This window comes from Sturnira hondurensis, unplaced genomic scaffold, assembly GCF_014824575.4.
Source record: "Sturnira hondurensis isolate 20B ecotype Veracruz unplaced genomic scaffold, ASM1482457v3 Scaffold0008457, whole genome shotgun sequence".
Taxonomy (NCBI): domain Eukaryota; kingdom Metazoa; phylum Chordata; class Mammalia; order Chiroptera; family Phyllostomidae; genus Sturnira; species Sturnira hondurensis.
Genome location: NW_028081088.1, coordinates 254,132 through 272,801, shown reverse-complemented (window position 1 = coordinate 272,801; position 18,670 = coordinate 254,132).

Genomic DNA, 18,670 nt, shown 5'->3' with positions numbered 1-18,670 from the left:
TTTGGTTATATTTTGCTTTCTTGTTTGTTTTGTTGTTTAGCTTCCTGTTAAAGGAGATATCATATGGTATTTGCCCTTCAACACCTGGCTTATTTCCCTCAGCATAATGTTTTTCAGTTCTATCCATGTTGTTGCAAAAGGTAGAAGCTCCGTCTTTCTTTCTGCTGCATAGAATTCCATTGTGTATATGTACCATAGTTTGTTTTTGCATTAATAACAAATTGATCAATATTTATTAGGTCATTGTGGTTTATACATACACATGTATATTTACATATATATTTCATTTTTTAAATTTATTTCAATTTGGAGAAATATCCCTCATTAAGGCAGGAGCAACTGAAATCATCAAAAAGTTATTAAACTAAATTAAATTTTGCAGTGAACATTATCACAAATTTACATATATTTAAACTCTTGTGAGGTCACATGTGACAAAATATCATTATTGAAAAATATTATAGACTATTTTAATATCAAATGCTTGTTTTAAATCTTTTCCCCAATTTTTATTTAATTATTTTTCAAGTACAGTTTTCTGTCTATTACTCCCATCCCATCCCACCCCCATGCTACCCCCTCCCTCCCATTTCCAGCCTTCTCAGTTGTTGTCCATGTATCCTTTATATATGTTCCTCTAAATCCCTCCCCTATTTCCCCTGAAATTCCCTCCCCTCTCCCCTCTGGTCACTGTCAGCCTGTTCTCTATTTCAGTGTCTGGTTATATTTTGCTTGCTTGTTTGTTTTCTTGTTTAGCTTCCTGTTAAAGGTGAGATCATATGGTATTTGTCCTTCAACACCTGTCTTATTTCACTCAGCATAATGCTTTCCAGTTCCATCCATGCTGATGCAAAAGGTAGGAGCTCCTTCTTTCTTTCTGCTGCATAGAATTCCATTGGGTATATGTACCACAGTTTTTTGATCCATTCATGTACTGACGGACACCTAGGTTGCTTCCAACTCTTGGCTATTGTAAATTGTGCTGCTATGAACATCGGGGTGCATATGTTCCTTGGAATTGGTGTTTTAGGGTTCTTAGAATGCAATCCTAGCAGTGGAATTGCTGGGTCAAAAGGCAAGTCCAATTCTAGTTTTCTTAGAAAATTCCATACTGTTTTCCATAACAGTTGTACCAGTCTGCAATCCCACCAACAGTGGACCAGAGTCCCCCTTTCCCCACACCCTCTTCAACATTTGTTGTTTATTGCTTTGTTTCTGATAGCCATTCTCACTGGTGTAAAGTGGTATCTCATTCTGGTTTTAATTTGTATCTCTCTGATGGCAAGCGATATTGAGCATCTCTTCAGGTGTCTCTGGATCCTCTGTATGTCCTCCTTGGAGAAGTGTCTGTTCAAGTCCTTTTCCCATTTTTTTAATTGGGTTAGTTGTCTTCTTAGAGTGAAGTCATGTGAGTTCTTTGTATATGTTGGAGATTAAAACTTTGTCTGAGGTATCATTGGCAACTATGTTTTCCCATACAGTCGGTTGTCTTTTTATTTTAATGCTGTTTTCTTCAGATGTGCAGAAGCTTTTTATTTTGATGAGATTCCATTTGTTATTCTTTCCTTTATATTTCTTGCTCTAGGCGACATATCAGTAAAAATGTTGCTGTGTGAAATATCTGATATTTTCCTGCCAATGTTCTCCTCTAGGACTTTAATGGTGTCACGGCTTATATTTAAGTCTTTTATCCACCTTGAATTTATTTTGGTGTATGGTTTAAGTTGGTGCTCGAGTTTCATTTTTTTTGCATGTAGCTGTCCAGTTCTCCAAACACCATTTGTTGAAGAGGCTATCTTTACCCCATTTTATGTTACTGCTCCCTTTGTTGAATATTAATTGACTATAGACAGTTGGGTTTATTTCTGGGTTCTCTATTCTGTTCCATTGGTCTATGTGCCTGTTTTTATGCCAGGACCAGGTTGTTCTGATTGCAGTGGCCTTGTAATACAGTTTGATATCAGGTATTGTGATCCCTCCTACTTTGTTCTTCTTTCTTAACATTGCAGCTGCTGTTCGAGGTCTTTTATGGTTCCATCTAAATTTTTGATGTGTTTGTTCTATGCCCGTGAAATGTGCCATTGGTACTTTAATAGGTATTGCATTGAATCTGTAAATTGCTTTGGGTAGTATGAACATTTTGATGATGTTAATTCTTCCAATCCATGAACACGGTATAGTTTCCATTTGTTTTTGTCTTCCTTGATTTCTTTCTTCAGTGTTGTGTAGTTTTCTGCATGCAGGTCTTTTATCTTCTTGGTTAGATTTATTCCCAGATATTTTATTTTTGTGTTTGCTATATCGAATGGGATTTTTTTCTTGATTTCTGCTTCTACTGATTCATTTTTAGTAGACAAAAATGCCTTTGATTTCTGGATATTGACTTTGTAATCCGCTGTTTTGCCTCATTTTTGTTTTCATTTCCTAGACGCTGGGAAAATTAAGTTCACACATTTAAGACACAGAAGAAAGTCAGTCATAAGTACATGTGCTTATGTGGAGATTTATGTAAAAATTGGGGAGTAAGTAGGTTGAAATTTTAGGAATTAGATTATATAAATCCTTGGTGAAAACAACTAATAAAAATAACAGATATAAATAAAATCATAATTTATATGAAGAACATTATTTTCTTTATAAATTGATTACAGGATGAATAAATCATTCAAATAACCCCCCATTACTGGAGCTGGTGGATCTGATGTTATGTTAAACTGTTCATCATTGAGGGTTTAGCCTGATGCTGTCTTTTAGGATCTGTGTTTCCATGGACATTCAATGCAGCTGTTATGAGGGAGCAGGGGAGGGAGTATAATGGAGCCCTCTGATTCTTTGACAGTTAATTTCACAAGAACCATCTCTTGTCTCTCACGGTCTCTATTCATGTCTGCATCTGACTCATGGGAGTGTTTGACCATGGCCATACATAATGGACATCCTCTGAACTTGAACCTGATGTAATGATAGTATTGATGTGCAAAATGGAAAACAGTACTCCATGCATGGTGATGAATTTCCATGAATGGTGAGTGAAGCTGGTTTGAACTGACAGTTTTACACTGACCCCTAGAATGTACAATAAAAAATGTGTGTAGATTGTAGTGCCAGGTGTGTGATAGTTGTTACAGTTGACACAGGAATATAGTACAGGCTAGATATAGGTCTTCCATTGTCAAGGGCATCCCTATGACACTCCTTGCTGTGTGAGGACACCAGTACTAGCTCAGAGACAGGGGCACTCACAGGTCTTTGAGCTCATGTGAGGAGAATCCAAAGGAGCTTACCCTGAGGGAGGGCTGAAAGAAGGCTGTGATATCACAGACTATGCTGGATCTTTGATTTTGCTGCCAGAATGTCATCTGTGTGATCCTGGGCCAGAAACAAGAACATAGAAATTCCCCTTTACTTACTTACTTACTTACTTACTTACTTACTTACTTACTTACTCACTCACATACTTACTTTCCTCAAATACAATTCTATTTTTTCACAAATAAGCGAATTTCCTAGAACTTGCTTGCCAACACCTTGTCCAAGTACCCAAAGATAACACTGACCAAGGATTTCCAGATGGCACCTCAAAGAAACACTTCATTTAGAGGACGAGGAGGCTCCAAATGTGCCCCTGCACAATGACAACAAATAACAGGAGTCCTTTCTTTAGCACCTTCCCTGCCTCTTCCCTGCTATGTATCTTGTCTCCTGAACCGTTCTCTGAGTTTCTGATGTGCCCATAGCACCATCAGTCCCGGTCTCAGACCCTACCTGTGTGTGAGGAAGTCAGGAGGCCCATCACTCCTCTGCTCAGCCAAACTGCCCCACCCCTCATGGTCTGTGACACATTCAGCATGTGGGTCATCACACTGTGTTTCTCACACAGTAATATATGGCCAAGATCTTGGCTTTGAGACTGCTCAGCCCTATGCAAGCTCTGCTTATGAACATGTCTGCAGGCATGGTGACTCTGCCTGTGAACCTCTGTGTGTACTTTCTTCCACTATCACTGGGGTGATTATCCCCATCAAATGAAGCCCCTTTCCTTGGGCCTTTTGCACCCAGTGCATCTAGTTGCCTGTGAAGGTGTATTGAGAAGCCTTTCAGGAGACATTCACTGATACCCCAGGTTTCCTCACCTCAGCCTCAGACTGCACTAGTTGTACCTGGGATGGGTCACCCATGGGGAGAAGACAGGAGTTTTTGGAAATGTCCTTTGTCCTTGGTCCCCTCATAAACCCAGAGACTGGAGAGCCTCTTACCTACAGCCATGGCAGAGGGCTATCCAGCTCCAGTCCATGGTGAGGGGCTGTGCCATCAGGACTTCTGGAGGGGTGGTGTGGCCGTAAGTGATGCTCTTAGGGCCCAGACACACTAATATTCCATCTTGTCTACCTCTCACTTCTGAATATTCATGAAGCCAAGTGTTTCATACCTGAAGTCCTTACCTGAGCTGAGAGAAGTTAGAGGACACAGAGAACATATTCAATGGGACTCTGATAGACCCAGTTCTAATCCCTGTGTGAGGATATGCGTCCCTTGCCAGGTCCCTAAGTTCTGTAAAGAAAAAGCTCCTCCTCCTGAGAAACAAGCCCCTGCAGGACATGCTTCTCATTCGTAACCCAACTTTGAGTGAGATAGAGACACCTGGTCGAGTCTGGCCTTGGTATATGAATTGTCTTATTACTGGGCCAATGTGTCTACAAAATTCTCCACCTAGTGAGTTAATAAAGTAATCCTTGTGTCCAGCTCCTTACAATTGAGATATAAAGAAGCCATAGACATGCCCTTATTGGCTGTGATCCTCATGCCTTATACTTTTGTAAATGCTATAATGGAATAGAGTATTTACAGTCACCTCATGACTGACTTTACTTTAGATTTTTTTATTGTAAGAGGAAGATGCAGGACCTCAGAGAAAATTCCTCCCTAGATTCCTCTCTGCCGGATTCTGTGTCCGCTGCCCTGAGCTCCTGGATCCCCAGTGCCCCCTGATGCCCAGCCTGGGTCCTGCAGTTGTGGGCCCTGTCTGGGCTCAGAGGGCATGGATATCTCATTGGCAGTAGTTGAGAATTGAAGACAGTGCCCTTCCTTCGCAATGCTCCCACAGGGATGCCAAGTGCTTTGACATCTCTAGTCACAGAGAACTGATCTTACTAAACCCCAGTGACTCTGCAGGAACCTACAAACCAGGGCACTATTAGCTACAAGGAAGCCCCTTTTATGGAGCTGCCTGGTGCGCTGACACTGCCAACACTTCTGAGTCTGGAAGTTCTTGGGCATTTTGGAGGCCTCTTGTGTCCTCAGATTCCTCCATTTGAAGGTCCCATCTGAGGACCCTACATGAGGCCCTAATCCCACTACATTTCTATTGCTCAATTATTCACACATACACACACAGTGATGATTTTCATCATAATGCTCTTGAAGTCTCCTTTCTCCCTGTTCCTACCATATGGGCTGGGCCTCGAGATGAATTCTAGGTCTGACTGTTACTTGCTCGGTGAGTGAGGTCAACTCTGTGAGAAACACACTTGTTTTTATTCCTTTATCAATTCTCCATAATGCTGGTTGTCTTTCCTCCTGACCACCTGCCTTGAGGACCTCAGACCCAAGCATCCCACACAGATACAGAGCCAGTGCTCAGCGACCACCAGCTGTATCTGCCAGGGGCTGCAGGAAACACCTTCTCCTCCTGCATCTGGGTTTCTTGTTCAACCATCATTGACATTCCTTCACTGATGAAGTCATCAGAAGTGAGGACTCAGGCCCTGCTGGTTGTTACTTGGGCTCCCTTTCCAAGTTGCTCTTCTCTGGGGTCAGTCATGGAAGAGCTGTGTGATGTTTCCCATGTGGACTCCATATCCTCCAATTGAGCAGCCCAGCAGTCACTGACTTCTCAGTTCCTGGGACAGACACGAGCATCTATTCTGGTTTTTAGTAGCCGAGGGATGTGACAGGTAGTTACTACATAAGAAAGTGAGATAAAGTATCCATTTCCACAGGATTGGGGACTTGTGCTGGATTTATTGAGCATGTGCCAGTTCTGTGTGCCACCAAGTCACTGGAGTCAATGCATAGTTACCTTCGATGTTGATATTGTCATAATCGTGTATTACTGCTCTTGGCACCTATATCAAGCAAATATACTTCTTGGAAAATATAAACAATATTTTTAAATATTTTTATTTATTTATTTGTCTTTAGAGGGGAAGGGAAGGAGAGAGGGAGAGAAATATCAATGTATGGTTGCCTCTCGTGCATCCCCTGCTGGGAACTGGCCTGCAACCCTGGCATGTGCCCTGACTAGGAAGTGAACCATGATCCTCTGGTTTGAAGGCCCATGCTCAATCAACTGAGCTACACTAGCCAGGGCCACATATTCACAAATATTCATAATTTAATTAGTCAAATACATCTTTTTTGTTTGTTTGTTTCAGTGTATGTACATCATGGGTATTCCCACATGAAAGCAGATTGCATTTGGATATTATATGAGATCAATATGGAGAAAAAAATTATTTGCAAGATCAAATACTGAGGACTTGTGACCTTGGCTTGTCATCAGCTTAGTCTGCTGACACTGTCACACTGAGCTCTGATTCCACACAGTAGTGCTCATTCCACCCTCAATGATCTCTGAGTCATCACAAACCTCCCAGATTTTTAATGGTCATCAACAATTAAAAATGGTCATCACAACCTCCCAGAGGTCCTACAGGAGAGCCCCAGACTATCAAATGGTACAGGTAATATCAGGAAACAGCTTTGCAATTTGTAGCATGACATTAATGGGATCCTCCCTCATGGTCATTGAGTTCCCAGTACTGTTTCAAGTAAACATAGGAGTGGGCTCTCATGGGCACATTGTCTATGAAGGGCACAATTGCAGGCCTTTTTCTTTACACAGCATAGCCCATGGTCCTCTAGAGAAGCAGACAAAAATGCACATTTGCATTTACAATTATTAGGAACTGATGTTCATATTCTGGGCAGTGAGGCCTCCCAAATTTCGATGAGCTCTGGTGGCTGGCAACAGACACAGGAGAGCTTCTGTAATAACTCGGCCTGAGTTAAAGGCTGAGAACAAGGGTACCCAGGACAGGTGAAGACAACTGTTTCAGCTCTAGTATTCAGTACATGGGTAAGAAGAACTTTGTTCTTCACTTATGTTCACTTTTTGTTCCAGTCAGCCATTCGGTTGTGTGGAGGGTGCCCACCCGCATTGAAGAGAACCATCTGCTTTACTGCACCACCAATTCAAAGTTAAGTTCACATGTAAACACACTATGGACAGACTCGGGAATGACTTTCAGGTGAATGTTTTGGCACTTTGTCATCTGCTCAAACTAACACAAAAATTAGCAGACACAACACAGATATTTAGGGGAACAGTTTCTTTTTTTAAATATTTTTATTTATCTTTAGAGGGGAAGGGAAGGAGAGAGGGAGAGAAATATCAATGTATGGTTGCCTCTCCTGTGTCCCCTGCTGGGAACTAGCCCACAACCCAGGCATGTGCCCTGACTGGGAATCGAACCGCGATCGTGTGGTTTGCAGGCCCACGCTCAATCCACTGAGCTATGCCAGCCAGGGTGGGAACAGTTTCTTGTATCTCAGTTATATGAGTCTGCTCAATATGTTTAGATGGAGAAGCTTTCTAAAATGTGGATATATAAGATATATCTTATATATCCACATTTTGAATGTGAGATGGAGAGGAAGCTCCGGGCAAGAGATTAAAATTGCTCCTGAAGAAGCCCTGTGTTCGGGACCCCTCTGTGTGGTTTCCAAGACTGCAGCCCCATGAGACCAGGCTCTGAAATCGGCTAGCAAGTCTCCCTGGAAAACAAGATAACACAGGTCACAAGCATGACCCGACTCTAACACTGAGGGTTCCCATGGGAATCAGGCTTAAAATGTGCATCATATCCTTTGAAGCTTGATCTGCTTTGTTTTGCATAGCCTGGTGATGTGAACCACATGTTTAAGTTCAAGGCATAAGGAGTAAACTCCTTATCTCATGAAACACAGCTTAAAGACCCTCTGGCATCAGCATGACTGACAGACCCTGACCTATGAAAACTCTCTGTGCTACTTCAATTGTTATCTATAGATAATACCTGTTTTTGTATCACTATAGCCTTTTGACATTGACTGATGAGCTATGCGTGTATGCTGTATAAACTTACACATATCATTTCCAATAAAAGCCTTCTTTCTAGTGGAGAAGGGCTTGGGGCATTCTCCGCTAGAGGGAATTGCTAACACCCTTCCCTCTGGAACAGCAAGATTGTTTCCAGGATGACTGGTTTACCATCCACAGCAAATAGGAGAATTCTGCTGGACAAAATTCCTCTCACACCTTGTTTCCTGAGTGCCCAGTGCAGCCCAGCACTCCTGTACCTCACAGGTAGGCTTCTGTCAAGTCTTATGCTGACTCCCCCTCACTGTGTCTGTTACATAATAATACATGGCCATGGCCTCAGTTCTCAGGCTGCTCATTTTCAGGTAGAGCTCATTCTCAGTATTGTCTCTGGAGATGGCCAATAGGCCTTTCAGAGAGTTAGATAGTATGTGGTATTTCCATCAATTTTATTCTACAAACCCATACCAGCCCCTAGCATAGTGCTTGACAGACACAGCTCCTATTGTAGCTACTGAAGGTGAATTCAGAGGTCCTACAGGAGAGCCCCAGAAACCCATCTACCTTCTATCAACCTTTCTCCAGACTCCACCATCACAGTGTACACTGGCAATCACAAAGATGTCAGGTCAGGAAACTGTCCCTCATCCTCTGTTTCTTTCCATCATATGCCCTGACATATGCAATGTCTCTCCTTCTTCATAAATTACCTCTTAAAATATCAACAAGGAAAATCAAGATGAGTCCAGACTCCACAGTGTGTGCCCTGTGTTCTGTCCTGAGCAGGGACTGGGAACACCTGAGAATACCAGGCTAGGCTCCTGTCCCAGAGCAGCAGATTCATAGATGGGATGCTCTAAATGATATGCATATAGGGTCCCTTTTTTCATGAGTATATGGGCCCCATTTGCATGTTCTTCTACTCTACACAGAGTTCTGAGTTTGCATGCTAAGATGAGAAGCATGCCCTGATAGCACTACTTATCCAAGAGAGCATGTCTGGCATGTCTGGTAACAATGACTCCCATGTCTTGGGAAGTTTGGCTCAGTTAGTTGGAGTGTCATCCTGCGACTAGAGGTTAGGGTTTTGATCCCACGTCTGGGTGTGTGTAATCCTCTCCCTGGGTGTTAGAATGTGCTAGGGCATGGAGAACCCAAGCTACCGCTATGCTGGAGCAAAGAATGTGTGCATCACCAGCTGAATGCCTGACCATGAGTTACCCTATTATGGGAAGCAGCTGGGGTATAGCATCTGGTATCCTGCTGGAAACTGGTTGAACCTTCACTACCTCTCTGTTCTCTCTTGACTTTTTTTTTCCCAGAAACAATGTCCATAAATCTCCAAGACGTTGTGTTGCCAAATCAGCCATCCATGAACAGAGGACCCTGTCTTGAAAATACTTATACCCTGGACACCTGGGTCAGATCAGCAGGGTGACTCACCCTGTAAAGGGGACGACTACACCCCCTTAAAAAACACTTATACCATTTCTGATGGTGCTGCAGTCTGCCAAACTCAGACCACTTGATCTCAGTATCCCACTTTAGATAAAAGCCCTTACAGGAACTAGTATAAAGGACACATGGACAACAATTAAAAAAGTTGGAAATGGGACGAAGGTGGGGAGCACTGGGCGGGTGGATGGGAGCAAAAGAGAAAACTGTACTTGAACAACAATTAAATTAGAAAGAAAAGAAAGAAAAAGAAAAAAAATAGATAAAAGCCCTTCATTGAAGTTTTCTGGCTCCCGGTCCTTTCCTAACTACCTTGGCTACCTAACACTGGTCATGTATAAGTAATCTCTCTCTCTCTCTCTCTCTCTCTCTCTCTCTCTCTCTCGCCTTTCTATATCCCTACTTTTTTATCTAAAATTAATGAAAAAGTGCCCTCTGGTGGATAGAAAACAATAATAATATGTGAAATAAAATAATCCCCGCATTTGCTCCTGTGCCTTCCCAAGTTATCCAACTGTTCTGAGAGATGGGTACAGGACACAGGAGTGTGAGTCATAAGTGGAGAGGAATTTGAAATGAGAGATGCAGTTGAAAGTGGCCATCTATGAACACATCAAAAAGAATCAATGCTCATGACCAGAAGTGTAGGGGGGACTTTCAAGGAAAGTCCCCCCATGTGCTACGGATGAAAGTAAACCCTACCAAGACATACGATTTGCTTGGGGATGAGAGGTGGCCAATCCCTCAAAGGGGAAGGGCAAAGAGCCCCCTGCTCAAGGGGCTTTTATTGGGTTCATTTGCACAAGAATACAGGTAAGGATCAAACAATAGATAACATTCAAAGAACTGTGAGGGCTTATTCTTAGTCAGGGTCAGATTGCTAAGGAGCCATAAAACTTTGAGGAACAAACTTCTTGCTTGGACCCTTATCATTTAAATGAGAGCATTCCAAACAAAGCAGGTTTCACAAGATTTTTACATATTCTTTCTTATGCCTGATTTACCCTGGATACCCGCCCTTTCCAGTACATGGCTGCGCTGCCTTACCCATCATAGGTTTTTAGACTTAAGTGGATTAGAGCCAGGAAGCGCTTCTCCCAGAAGGAAATGGGAACTTGGGCTATGTCACAGTAGCTGGGGAGATGAGGGTCCACCCCTCCTTCTTTGTCACATCCCCCTGATTTCTTCCATGATAGCCTCCCAAGTGATTATGTCTGGCTTAGGTTGCCCCTCTCTGAGGGGTAGTACCCACCATGGACATTGACCATGATTTGGAGGCAGGGGAAGAAGCAGAAGCAGCACTTTCTGCCAGAGACAAGCTTTGTGTCCTGTGGCCCACACTCTGGGAGTTGCCCACTTAGCCATGGGAAGCAGTTACAATTCCTGAAACCAGGCAGTGTGGTTCCCAACACAGAAGGATAGGTAAAATACAAGAGGTTAATTTTCTGGAAATGGGAAGTCTCATCTGACAATGCTTCCCTTACTAGGAGATCAGAGTATGAACCAAGGACAGAGTGTGATGCTAAAACACATTGGAGCATATGGAGTGTGTGTGGATGATTGGGAGACAGAAGCATGAACTCTACAGAGAAGCCGACTGACCTTCAAGGTCATGTTCCTTCATCATGTTATGGAAAGAACTCAGGCCAAACACTGGAGAAAGTGAAGTGGTTCTTTTATTTATGCTCATGGACCCAGAAGAGGCAGTCTCCAAATTCTGGGCCCTAATCAGTGGGGAGCAATTGCTTATATAGGGTGAGGGGTGGTCTGTCACTTAGACCATTACTTCTGGTGGGAAAGCAAGAAGCAGCTTACAGAAGTGAAATGTTATCTCTAATACACAGAGACACAATGTTGTCTCTAGGACAAGCAAAAAAAAAAAAACAGGAAAAAAGTCATTCCCTGAGTACTGTGCTGTGTTTTAAAATAACTGCCAATTTCCTCTAACATTCTCCCCTTTTGATGCTATAGGCCGTTATTGGCTACTTTAGCATCACCTATAGCTGGCTGTTATCTAGGCTTCTAGACTTCAGTAAGTTTTGGTACCTATATTGGTATTGTTGGAGGGCAAGGACTTTTGCTGTGGCCCACAGTCTAGTCACTGTGGCCTCTAGCGTCTGGATTATGGTCCACAATATGCAGGCCCCAAAGCTTATTCCTAGGAAGATAATAATTAGGGGTCCTAGAAAGGGAAGCAGCCACTGGAACCAGGGTAGAGGATTTATTCCCCAATTTCTCCAATTCCAACTTTCTATTTCTTTGGCACGGTGGTTTATGTTCTCCCTGATTTCTTTAACTTTCTTTTCTATGATCCCTGACTGATTTACATAGTAGCAACATCCCTCTCCTAGGAACGTACAGGTCCCCCCCCCTTTTTCCTCAGTAAGAAGGTCTAGGGTCTGCTGGTTCTGGAGGGTTACTTCTTCTAGGGAGTTAATCTGCTGTTGGATTGTAGTCAGAGAGTTTGCCACTTTGTCCATGTCATTATTAAGCTGGGATGATAGTTTATAGTAGGTGGCTGCTGACCTAGGGCCCTGACACCTGCGCTGACTACTACAGCTATTCCTATCCCAGCCATGGAGGCTATAGCTGCCCCTCTCTTAACCTGGGCAGGCTTTCTCTGTCCCCACCTGAAGAGTTTCAGCATTTCTTGTGGGGTCTGAATGCTTATGCTGCGGTCTAGGAAGACTTGTAGACATATCCCTTCCCCCAGTCCAGTTGTTTGGATAAGTAAGCTACTGGCTGCTGCCAGGGCCCACCTTGCTGGGTGAGAATGCCCAGTGCTACTTTCTCTTTTTCATGCGTATATAGATTGAAGGGTCGGCTGTGGTCTGGTAGCCCCAGTGCTGGGGCTTGACTGAGGTGGTCCTTTATGGCCTGGAAAGCTTTTTCTTTCTCTCTCTTGCCCAAGAGAGAAACACTATGCCTGGCCCCTTTAATACCTGATATAATGGTTTAGCCAGGGCAGCATATCCTGGGATCCAGATCTGGCAGAACCCAGCTGCCCCGAGGAACTCTCGGAGCTCCTTCCGAGTCTTTGGAGTTGGTAGGGCTATGATTATTTTCTTTCTCTCTTGGCCTAGAACTAGCTTTCCCTGAGAGATGACAAAGCCTAGATATTTCACCTGAGTCCAGCATATTTGTGCCTTTTCCATGACACCTGGTATCCTGTCCTAGTCAGAAGTTCGAGCAGCTGGCAAGTGCCCTCCCAGCACTGGTCTCCAGTCTCTGCTGCGAAAAGGAAGTCATCTACATACTGTAGCAACACCAGGTAAGTCTCCATCTTGGTGAATGACCTTAGGTCCCTGGCCAGGGCCTCTCCGAAGAGAGTGGGAGAGTTTTTGAAGCCTTGCGGCAGTCTGGTCCAGGTTAACTGGGTTTTTGATGCAGTGCACAGATCCTCCCATTCAAAGGCAAAGAACAGCTGACTTGCCTTTGCAACCCAGAGGCAGAAAAAGGCATTATTTAGGTCCAGACAGGTGAACCACGGGGCTCCTGGTGGGGGCTTACTGGGGAGGGTATATGGGTTTGGCATTACCAGGTGTAGTGAGATTGTTGCCTCGTTCGCTGCCCTCAGGTCCTGGACCGGTCTATACCTACTCCCATCTGGCTTCCATACTGGCAGAAGAGGGGTGTTCTATGAGGACTGGTACAGTATGAGTATGCCTTCTTGTAGATGCTTGTGGATGACTTCCACAATGACTATCCTGGCCTCTCTGGAGATGGAGTATTGGCAGACCTGCCTTGGGCTGGCTCCTGGTTTTAGACCTATTAGTATGGGTGGATGATTTTCTGCAAGTCCTGGCGGGTTATCTTCCGCCCATACTTTGGGATATTTTTCTCACAGGTTGACTTCTTCATCTACTGCCTCTCCCTTCCAGTTCCCTTCAGCTCCCTGATATAACCTATACTCTTCCTCGTGGGGGACCAGGACTACAATGAGGTTTGGGGAACCAAACTGTAGCTTGACCTCTCCTGATGGATGGAAAATAATGCGGGGTGCTAGTTTTGTGAGCAAGCCCTGCCTTAGGAGCAGTACAGGGCATTCTGGTAGGTACAGGAACTCATGCTTTATCTGGTGGCTTCCAAGTTCAGCAGTTCAGACCTGGCAGAATTTTGGGGGGCTATTGGGCAATCCCATGGCTCTGGCTATAGAGATTTCATGACCCAACAGCAGTGCAATGGGTGTAGTCACCACAGAGTGTTCTGCCCCAGTGTCTATCATAAATGGGAGTGTTTGGCCCCCTACTGTCACTTTGACCATGGGCTCATGAGGGCCAAGATTCAGTGAGCCTGGTCCCTCCTAGTCTGAGTCCAAGCCATCCAGGCTGAGGACCGTAGGTGCCTGTGACCCTAGTCCCTTTTGCCCACCTGTCGGCCTTCTCCTTTTCTTATTATAAGGGCACTCTCTTTTCCACTCCCCTTTCCCTTTGCAACAGGTGCACTGGTCTGGGTCTATTTCCCAGGGTGCTGGTTTATTTCCTTTCTCAGATGGCTGTTTTCCTCCTCCTTTAGTCAGCCCTTTCTTGCTCAGTAGGGGGTTACCAAGAGCAGCTGCCAGAAGAGATGCCCTCTCCCTCATCTTTTTCTGGGACTCTCATGCTGCCATCATCTCCCTGTTGTTGTAGACTTTGTTAGCAATCTCTATTAACTGGCTTATATTCATGCCGGCAAACCCTTCAAGTTTCTGGAGTTTCCTCCGGATGTCTAAGGCTGACTGGCACATGAGGGCTGTGTTGACCATCCTGTGGTTATCTGGTCCTTCTGGATCAAGTGGGGTGTAGGCCTGATGAGCCTGCCATAGGCGCTCATAAATATCCCCTGGGCACTCATTGGGGTGCTGTGTGACATCAGCTACTTTTGACATGCTTGTACGTCATCAGGCACCTGCTTGGATCCCTCGGAGGAGGGCATCCTGTTAACCCTGGAGGGCGGCCCTCCCTCCCTCTGTATTGTGGTCCCAGTCAGGCTGGGTCTCAGGAGCCATCATCCTGGCCCTTTGGACTGGGTCAAGGATGCCCACTGGTGCTACAGTCTCTAAGTATTGGTGGGTTTCCTCAAGGATACGCCTCCACTCCTCTGTGTTAAACAGGGTGAAGGGAAGTTGCTGGAGTCATGCCAGGTGGGTCGGTGGGTCTGCATAATGGACTCCATGAGGTCTATCAGGGCCTGAGTCTTCTCTGAGTAGGATGGGGTGTGGTGCTTCCAGTTTAGCAGATCCGTGGTGGTGAAGGGCTGATAATAGGCAATGGTCTGCCCTGGCTCTTCCATGCCATCTGGCCCAATTTTCTGCAGGGCCTGAGTCTCCCTTAAGGACATTTGGACAACAGGTCAGTGTTGGAGACTTGTCATAACCAGGGAGGAAGGTGGCTCAGCTGGAGCTGGTGTGGGAGAGACTGAGGGTGGTGGAGTTTCAATCTCTGGGGCCTGCAGGAGAGCTCCCAGAGCATATGGGGGAGGTAGACTGATAGGAGGCTATTCCTCTGGCTCTCCTTTGAAAATGGGGGGGGGTGGCATGTTTCTCTTGACCAGGCGACTGAAACACTGGATTGCGCCACTTTTGCCTACTGCCAGCCTTTTCTACCATCTTAGGCTTCTGACCTGAACACGGCCAGAGCCATGACGGCATGTCCTGTGTTAATTCCTGCCGTCTGTCTATGTAAGTGTACTGATCTGGGTGTCTTGACTTGCCTGTGAGTTTTAGATGTACTTCCCAAATTATCCTTAAGTTTAGGGTTCCCCCAGGAAGCCAGCCTACCCCAATTATTGGCCACTCTGATGTACAGAAAGTTTCTAATCAGTCTCGAGTCTTTTAAGGTCCTGGCCCTGAAACCGATCAACGTTCTGCAACATGTAGTCTAGTACTGTTGAGGGTCCTGAGCCCATGATGTACCTCCCACAATGGTGCAGACAAACAAAGGGATGGGGTTTTCAGTTTCTCCTGCCTGGCCTCTCCTCTCCTGAGGGACTTTGGTCTCTCTTAGCTAAGGCTTCCCACATAGAATATGGGTTAAACTTCCAGACGTTATACCATAGGACAGACTGAGAAACCTCAGGTTGGGTCCCTCTCAGACTCCGTAGGTTTTTACCCATGGAGCCACTACTCAGTCACTCACCCAAACACACAGACAAACACCTGACAAACATCCTAGAGTTTATACAGTCCCGCCCAAGTAGGACTGCCCTAACCAAGTGGGGATACGTTTCCCCTACCAAGTGGCCAATTGGCCTTTAAAGGACTTACTGGCTAATTGCCTGCCTGAGAGGTGATCAGTATCTCCTTCCACCACAAGGGGTGGGTCTAGTCTTGGGTCCTAGTTTCTGGGGCACTTACCAATCCAAAGGTTGTGTAACTCCTCAAGCTGGACCAGTTTGCTCCCTCTCCAGCCCAGGTAGAGGGTGGGTCTCACCAGCAGCTAACCGCAGAATCCAGGATGGGTGAGGACCTGAAAAACCAGAGTGCATGCTTCCTCTCCAACACAGGGCTCAACAGAGCTTCTGAGACCACCTCACTGGAGGCAAACACCTGCTCATGTGAGTCATTTCCCAGTCAGGGAACCAAAATATTACGGGAAGAACTCAGGCCAAACACTGGAAAAAGCAAAGTGGTTCTTTTATTTACCCTCGTGGACCCAGAGAAGGCAGTCTCCAAATTCTGGGCCCCGATCAGTGGGAAGCAAATGTTTATATAGGGTGAGGGGTGGTCTGTCACTTAGACCATTACTTCTGGTGGGAAAGCAAGAAGCAGCTTACAGAAGTGAAATGTTATCTCTAGCATACAGAGACACAATGTTGTCTCTAGCAATCTTTCTGGCATGCAGGGACAAACAAGAAACAGAAAAAAAAGTCATTCCCTGAGTGCTGTGCTATGTTTTAAAATAACTGCCAATTTCCTCTAACAATCAGAGCTCAGTGCTGAATGTGCAGCAGATTCACTGCCTCATATTTGTTTTTATTTTCTAGGCTCTGTGGTATAACCAGGTTCAAATATTGAGGGCACATAAGAAAATCAGTCATGACTAAATCTGCTTAGGTGAAGATGTAGTTAAATATTGTCAACAAAGTATGATAAATCACAAAAACTTTATTATATAAAAACTTGATGCCAATTAAAAGTGTAAAATGATAGAAAATAAATACAACCCTAACTGATATGAAGACCATCATTTTTCTTCACCCATTGATTACATTTAAATAACCTCTTCTTCCTGAGGCTGGTGCATATGACTTTCTACACAATTATTCAGCTGTGGTGGCTCAGCCTTAATTTCACCCTCAGCATCTGTGGCTCCGTGCACATGTGACATAGTTCCAATCAGGAATGCCAGAAGCAGGTTCTTCCCTGGTTCATCAGAAGTACATTTCAGAAGCTTCATCTTCTTCCCCTTTCATCTGGTTTCATGTTTGCACAGGACCTTTCAGAATTTGGTCACCTCATCCATATATGTTTGGTATCACCTGGGCATGAAGTCATGTGCTGTGTGGAGGAGTGTGCAGACCTTGGAAGAGATTGTCCCAAGAACACTGACATGAAGTTAATCATGGCTGGAGCCAACATTTCAACGTTTCTTTTGCTTGATGCTGTGATTTGCCTCCTCTTGTAGAAAGTTCAACTTGCCTGTGACTTTCCTCAGAAAGCTTCATGTAGTCATGCAGTTATAAATAGATTGGGTTGTCCAAAAAGTTCATTTGTGTTTTTTTTCATAATATGGCTATAGGAATGGTTAGTTGTCTTTAACTTCATTCAAAAACAATTGCATTAGATTGTATTGGGACAGCTATCATATCAGCATGCATATAATTAAATATTCAAAATTGGTGAATTTTGTGTAGACATTTTTATATTGAAGATGGAAGAAAATATGCAATATTTTTGCCATATTATGCTTTATTACTTCAAGAAAAATTAAATGCAAGTGAAATTCTAAAAATAAATAATGAAAAAAATTGTGCAGTGTATGGAGAAGGTGCTATGACTGATCAAACATGCCAAAAGCAGTTTGTGAAGTTTTGTGGTGAATATTTCTTGTTGAATGATGCTCCACAGTCATGTAGTCCAGTTGAAGCTGACAGCAATCAAATAAAGACTTTCATTGTGAGCAGTCACCTTTATACCAAGCTGCAGGTAGCAAATATAAAAATATGTGTCTCATCTTGTGGAAAAAGTAAATGGCCAACCCTTTAAATTAAAAATTATGTTATGTTTTTTTAATTCCATAATCAAATAATAAAATAAAATGAAATCTCACCATTTGGACAAAGTGGATGGACACAGAGAATATAAATAAGTCAGACAGAGTAATACAAATACCATGTGATCTCACCTATATATAGAGTCTAAAAAAACAAACAAAAAGAGACCGGAGGTATTAGATACAGACTCATAGATCCAGGGAACAGACCAGTGGTTTCAGGGAAAAGGGGCCTTGGGAGCCTGGGTGAAAAAGATAGAGTGATTTAGAAGTACACATGACAGTTACAGATTAAACACAGGGATGTAAAGTACAGCACAGTCAATAAAGTCAATGATATTGTAATAACTATGTGTATTGCCATGTGAGGAATGGAAATGGATGGACATCAGGTCATAAATTGTGAAGTGATGACTCTGGCTAGAAGCCAGAGCTTCTTATGGTGATATAGAATGTCAACTGGAAAGGAAAAGTGAAAAAAGAGAAGTAACACAAGTGCCAGGGGGACTAAAGCAAGGGTGTGGGGCAGAGTGTGACAGGCAGGAGACATGCCTGAGTTCAGGACTGTGATCACATGTTTTATCTTTAGTGAGAAAATTCAGAGCATACTGTTTGTTTATTAGAGACTCCATTGGGAACCTCTACCTAGCTTTCACTGGTGGTTCAAACTTCAGTAATAAAACTGGAGGCTGTTACAGTACTTTTATAATCTGCCTTGTTGAAGGGCCTTTTCTGCTTCTCCCAGAGATTAAACTCTGCATGAAAAATGCTCCTTGTCCCCTTGGGGTGTGTGTCTATTGTCATCTTGTGCCTCTAAGCCAAGCTGTCCTGGGACAATCTGCCTGTGTTGTCACCTATGCATGGTGCAGTGAGCATGATGACA